The sequence below is a fragment of the Zootoca vivipara genome, chromosome 2 (genome assembly GCF_965207765.1).
Source record: "Zootoca vivipara chromosome 2, rZooViv2.hap1.1, whole genome shotgun sequence".
Taxonomy (NCBI): Eukaryota; Metazoa; Chordata; class Lepidosauria; order Squamata; family Lacertidae; genus Zootoca; species Zootoca vivipara.
The window spans coordinates 65952449-65959254 of NC_142584.1; positions in this window are offsets into that span (position 1 = coordinate 65952449).

Genomic DNA, 6806 nt, shown 5'->3' on the forward strand with positions numbered 1-6806 from the left:
ACAGAATTGCTGACAATATTAACTACTGACAATATAGAAGTGGTAGTACAAGGCCTGTTGATAAGTTTGCGGCATATTTGAAGGATGCCAAGAAACTGCTCATCTGTCTGGATACTACAATGTCCTCTACAAACACTGCTAAAGTTCTGGCTTTCAGGAAACTTCACTGAGCTAACTGAACATTGTCCTGCTTCTTGGTTGTTTCTGTAGCAGAAGATTAGCTACTACAGTGCAAATTCATGTTTTGATGCAGGGAGACTCAAGGAATCTCTTGAGTGATCAAATTCAAATCAAATAAGATTATGATTAATTCCTTAAACGTGAAAAGGCTTGTCATATGGCAGGTAAAACTTCTGCAGGGTTCGCTGTGCCTTTCATAACTTTTCCAAATGAAAAATGAAAAAAAAATCCTTCCAGTAGCACCTTAGAGACCAACTAAGTTTGTCATATGAAATGATGTCATATGGAGGAGGGAGAAAGATTGTTTTCTGCTGCTCTTGAGAAGTGGACACAGAGCAATGGATTCAAACTACAAGAAAGAAGATTCCACCTAAACATTAGGAAGAACTTCCTGACAGTAAGAGCTGTTCGACAGTGGAATTTGCTGCCAAGAAGTGTGGTGGAGTCTCCTTTGGAGGTCTTTAAGCAGAGGCTTGACAGCCATATGTCAAGAATGCTTTGATGGTGTTTCCTGCTTGGCAGGGGGTTGGACTGGATGGCCCTTGTGGTCTCTTCCAACTCTATGATTCTAAGTGAATGAACTTTGTAAGAATGTAGGGGCCTGAGGTTAGTCTTTGCTTGCTCCCTTTCTCCTCTGGTTTATTATTATTATTATTATTATTATTATTATTATTATTATTATTTAGAAAGAATTGAATCACTTGTCCTAATCCTTTGTCCTTTTTTAAAATAAACTTCCAAAAAAAACCTATCAGATAATATATGCTCTTGATATGATAGAAGTATGAAGATTCAGGCTAATGGGCGAAGGAAGAAAAAACGAAGTGTGCGTGAAGCAGCATTCTTTCTTCTTTGGCAATCACTCGTAGCCGAGTAAGATTGTCTTCCATAAACACGGTTTTAACAATGAGTCCGTAAGTGACTGTGGAGGCCAATTCTGGATCCACACATCCTTCCACAGTGGGGACATTGGTTTCCGGGCGGGAGTTGATCATGGTGTGGATTTGTCAAGCATGCCTTCCTCTTAGCACGTTTCTCCCTTGTGTCTGTCCTGAGTTCGAGTGTTTTCAAAGCCCATGGCACCTTTGGTAAAGGCTGTTCTCCAACTAGAGCGCTTGCAGGCCAGTGTTTCCTAGGTGTCAGTGTTTATGCTACATTTTTTTAGATTTGCCTTGAGACAGTCTTTAAATCTCTTTTGTTGACCACCAGCATTATGCTTATTTACAGCAAATGCATACGTTCTGAAATGGTTAAGAGTTTGGTAAAAGCAAGCATTAGAATGGATGACCCAGTTATATTGTCGCTTGCTAAACTCACCGTTCCATTGTACCAAAGAACCTAGCTGTTCCTCAGTGTGGTGTTTCCTCTTTCTGCAATATACACTCATCGTTGAAACTGCTGTGGAAATATATATATTCTGAGATCCCTGAATATTTCATGTGCCTGCAAATTAGAGGAAAGTGTCTGCATATATTATGTCCTGGGGCAAGTTTTCCTCATTACCAATGGAGCTTTACCATCAGGTGGCAGCACAAAGCCTTGCTAATGCATGGCTCTCTGTGTCATATTTAATTGCAGAGAAGGAATCTTTGGATCTTTGCTGAATCTCCCCAAGTAACCCAAGTAACCATAAATACTTCCCAATTTAGAGAGAAATTGACAAGCCAAGATCGCTTGCATCCCAGGAATTAAACCAGGGGAAAGAGTCGGAGCAGGGGGTGATCAGGGAGGATTTTGCATCCATCTCTATCAGGGCACCTGTAGGCTAAAAACCATGGTCTGTCTGGCTTCTGTTGATGTTAAACTCAAGGAAAAAAGATGCTTTCTGCCCATAGCATAACTTGACTGTCTGCTTGAACAGACACATTTGGTTGTATTTGGCTAAGTGATACACAGAGTAGACACATTAAAATTAAAGAACCTCAGTCAACCATTGATGCCAATGGGTCTACTATGAGTACTCCTGCTATGGGTCTGCTATGAATACTCCTATCTTCAAGGCTGCTGTTGCACAGAGTGGAGTAGCCGTATCATCATTCACTTTCAAGGACACAGCCCTTCTGTCTGAGAAGCAGCAGGAATGTGTCTGACACAAGCTTACTGAAGTGCAAGGACATTTTTGAAGCACAGCATGGCCCTTTGTATACTATGAAGAAGCACTTCATCCATGTTGTAGAACCTCCTGTCGCACGGCATTCCCAGAGGGTTTCCACATGGATGCAAGATGTGTAGATAAAATACATTTTCAGAACCACACAATTCTGTAATTGTGAGTGCTGAGAAAATATGACGGTCCTGCTGCGGAAGCATACTTTGAGGAAAGGCAGCTGGATGCCCCTCAAAAAACGAGTTGACTGGTTTTATTGCATATAAACAGACACCAGTTGTTAGGCGTGGAATAACAATTATTCCTGTACATCTGAGTGCAAACAGGATACCTACATCCTTGTAGGGAGCCTCCATGTTTTCTCATCCAACATACCTTGTGCTTAGGAGTTCAGTGTGACAGCTTTTGCTGTGGAGGAAGAGGTCCTCATTGCAATGGCCCTGGTGGACATCTTTCCCTGGAGGAAATAATGTTTGCCTACCTGACGTCCTCTTAAGACTGGAACACTGGCTCCTTCCTATGTCAAACACTAAATTTACCAGACTTGCTCACTGAATTCAAGGCTTGTACACATCTGGAATACCTATTGCTAACACTAGATTTTTATTAATTTAGCTGAACAAAGTTGAACTTCATTGCTTTCCAAACTTGTGAAAATCAATTTTGTCCTGTTCAAATCACACCTCTTCTGTGACTACGCCTGGAATCTAGGGCCTAGATCGTAAAATGTGTGAGATAACTTAGGAAAATGTGGTCTTCCTTGGCGTTTGCAAATTCAAAATTAAAAAAGAAAAGCTAATGTGTTTTCAGTGATCAAGCAATAGGGTCTGAGTCATGAGATACTTGTGAACAGGTCCTCAGGCTTTTTTTTTAAAAAAAAATGCAACTTGTCTTTGGGCTTCTTGTAAAGAGCTCCTAGAGAGACAGAGGTGTGTGTGTATAAAGTCTATATTCAACTGGACAAACATGGTTTCTCAAGGGAAAATCCCCATTGCTGGAGCTTGGTAAAAAGCTGGAGTCATTCCTGTTCCTCTGTTACAGTTTTTAGGAGCACATGAAGGGAGGGCAGCTTACACCTAAAAGCAAACACAAGGTGTTTATCCTACATGCACTGGTGGCAGCCCAGTTTGGCTATGGCCCCCTCTAATATGTAGATATGGTGGCAAACACAGTCTTGCTGTTGTGTAATATGTGAAATAAGCTCTGTGTTGGGGTCACTTACTGAATATAGTTTGAAAGTTATTTCCTGTGATCTTTCAGCCCTTGAAAGTTGAGTGTTGCTTCCTTGACATGCCTGGGTTTCCATGCGCCTCCCTGGTGAATAAGGCAGACCAGAAATTGACTTATTTCAGGCCCTCCAAGGCTTCAAGCAACAAGCACATCAGAACATCAGCTTGGTGATACATAGAGCTGTTTTATCAGACGATGAACCACATGGGGGAAAGGGGAGGTAGGAGATAAATATCTGACCTACTACAGTGTTTTTAAAGCAGGGGTGGGAGAATCGGGTCTTCCAGATGATGCTGGCTGTTGGCTATGCTCATTTCAGCTGATGGGATCTGAAAGAACACCAGTTTCCTCCTCTCTGTTTTAAGGGACAGGGAATGCCTTTGGTGTCTCTGCCCTTCTTTGCCTTATTACAAACTCGGAAAACAGAACTACGGTTTCCAACTAGGACCTGCTCACGAAAAGCAAATGAGGTGGGATGCCTCTGTCTATATTGTTCCACTTCATGCAGCAGCTGGGGGGCTCACATGATTGACTGTATATATGGCATTCTGCCATCCCACTGTGTTTGTGATCTGAAATCAGTTTCATTTCTTGCCGATGAGTCTCTTCATAGGCTTACCACCTCCTCATCTGTTGGCAAGCACCAGCCCCAAACCATGTCCTGAGTTCAGAATACAGTGTGTTAAACTGCTTTCCGGCTGCCTGAACAGAAGAATAAATACAGAATTCTGGGGTTTTAACATCTCTGACCACACGGGGGTGATGAAGGAGCATTCAGTCACCCACAGCTTTAAAACTGCAATCCAAAACATGCTTGAAAATGAGCACCATTGATTTCAATGTACTTCTGTGGAGTAAACAAACTTGCTGCTGTGCTAGCTTCCTAATCTGATGTGGGCTGTTTTCCTTGGCTTTGTTGCATGGAGCACTCTCCTCACTGACTAACTCAGTGATTCATAAAACGTAGCTGTGCTTTTCATTGCTGCAGTTTTCTTTCTTGGAATTAAGTGAGTAAGCTGGGACTGGAAAGGGGGGAAGGTACTGCAGGTTAGGCATTTGTGATGTGTACTCCATTTTACAAAGCTGCTTGGTCCTCTGTGCTGTCTCTAGATTTGTTTCTCGAAATAGCTGACATTGTGACTTAAATGTCATTGGAGGGACAACAGCTCGGTGGCAAAGCATACGGAAGGTCCCAGGTTAAATAATAATAATAATAATAAATTTATTATTTGTACCCCGCCCATCCAGCTGGGTTTCCCCAGGTTCAAACAGTCTCCGCTGCTTACAAGGCAACTTCCTCTGCTGTACTCTTGCCCCATCCCCTTGCTTTTTGCTAGCTTTGGCACGTAACTACTGTTGCCGCAGCTCCAGCTGGGTTTCCTGTTGTTAGTGACATACACACTAAAGATTGGACGCTGCAGGTAAACAGTTACATCCATGCATATCTGGTGGACGTGCTTGTTGGCTCAGCAGGCATGTGGATGGAGTCTCTCTTGCAGAAACGCAGGGTTGGTAGATAACAATGCTTTTGTGTCAAACATTAGTAAGACTTTCCTGGTGCAGTTTTGTTGCATATGTGGTTGGAGCCACATATTGCAACAAAAGTGCCACCCTACCATACATTCGGGCTCTGCTAGATTTCCACTACAGTGGTACCTCGGTTTAGGTACACAATTGTTTCCGGAAGTCTGTACTTAACCTGAAGCGTACTTAACCCGAAGTGAACTTTCCCATTGAAAGTAATGGAAAGTGGATTAATCCGTTCCAGACAGGTCCACAGAGTACTTAAACTGAAAGTACTCAAACTGAAGCGTACTTAAACCGAGGTATGACTACTAGATTTCACAAAAGGTTTATTTAATTTATTTGCCCACACTTTCCCACCCAGTGGACACACAAGGCAGTTGACAACCACAGAATGTGATCTGAAGTCGTTACATTCAAAATGTATTGGTCTCGCATCCTAAAAACAACAGCAACACAGAGTTATAAAAATAAATACAAACAGGTAGTGGAACATATTTCTCAAAGGTTTGGTGAACTAAGAATGGCTAAACAAATGTCCTACACCCCGGCAGAGAGGGAACCACACTGCTGTTATGTGAAAACATAGTGCTACCATAAGGGTTTCCCATAAAGTAGGGTGAAAGAACTTGCTTTTCAGATGCCACCTGAAAAAGTGGTGGGTGGAATATATGAAGAGAGGATTTGTGTCTAGGACAACAATTTTTTAAAATCTGGGGGTGGGGGAATTGGGCTCCAGGTCAGGCAGCAAAATGTCTTTGGTTGGCAATGTTCTCTTGCATCAAATAAGGAAGTCACCTGACCATGCATCTGGAATAAGTACTTTTTTCTATAAGGCAACATGGACTGAGGGCTGCATCCACTCTTGTTGAGCCTTTGTCCCAAGTGCCCCTCCCTTTTCCTGGAGCTGCTTTCCTCTTCCTCTCCATGAAACTAATTCCCTCTCTGCTTCTGAATTGCTTCTTGGCATCCTCCTCTCCACAAAGCCTTTCCTCCTTCACTTTCAACTTAGCTACAATGTTTGCTCCCACTTAAGCCTTTACCTCCCCTGTTATTACATGGGCAGTCATTAAATAGTTTTCTGAGCACAAGGAAGTAAGCAGAGGGGTTCCCCTAAAGACCTGTCTTCAGACCAGTGCTATTTAAATTACACATAAATGATGTGGAGCCAGGGTGATCAGTCAGGTAGCCAAGTTTGCAGATGATACCCAGGATGGTGAAAATTCCAACACTGCCAGGAGCTCCAAAAAGAGCTCTCTGATTTTGGAGTTATGATAAACAGTTCACTTAAAAAAAAATCTGTGCTGTGCAGAGCAGTCAAATAGTCAAACTCAATGTGGAAATTATTAGGAAAGGGGTTTAAAACTGCTAGTTGATATCATAATGCCTTTATAAATCTATGGCGGAGCCACGTTTGGAATACTGTGTTCAGTTCTGATAATTCCATGTCTAAATCTTGTACTGGAAAGTTACAGAAAAGAGCAATTAACACTCATCGGCGCAATGCAGCACCCTCTGAAGAAAGGAAGTATTCTGCAGCCTTCCAGTTTAGAAAATGGCATTAATGATAGCAGAGGCTTACAAAATTATGAATGTTTTGAAAAAAGTGGTTAAAGATTCTTCTCCCTCAATACTAGAACTTAGGATCACCCAGTTAAATCAACCAGCTCAGAACAGATAAAATGAAACCCTATTTCACATAATAGCATAGCTATAGCTAATGACACCCACCCCCAAAGGAGGGGGGTCACTAGCTTAAATGGCT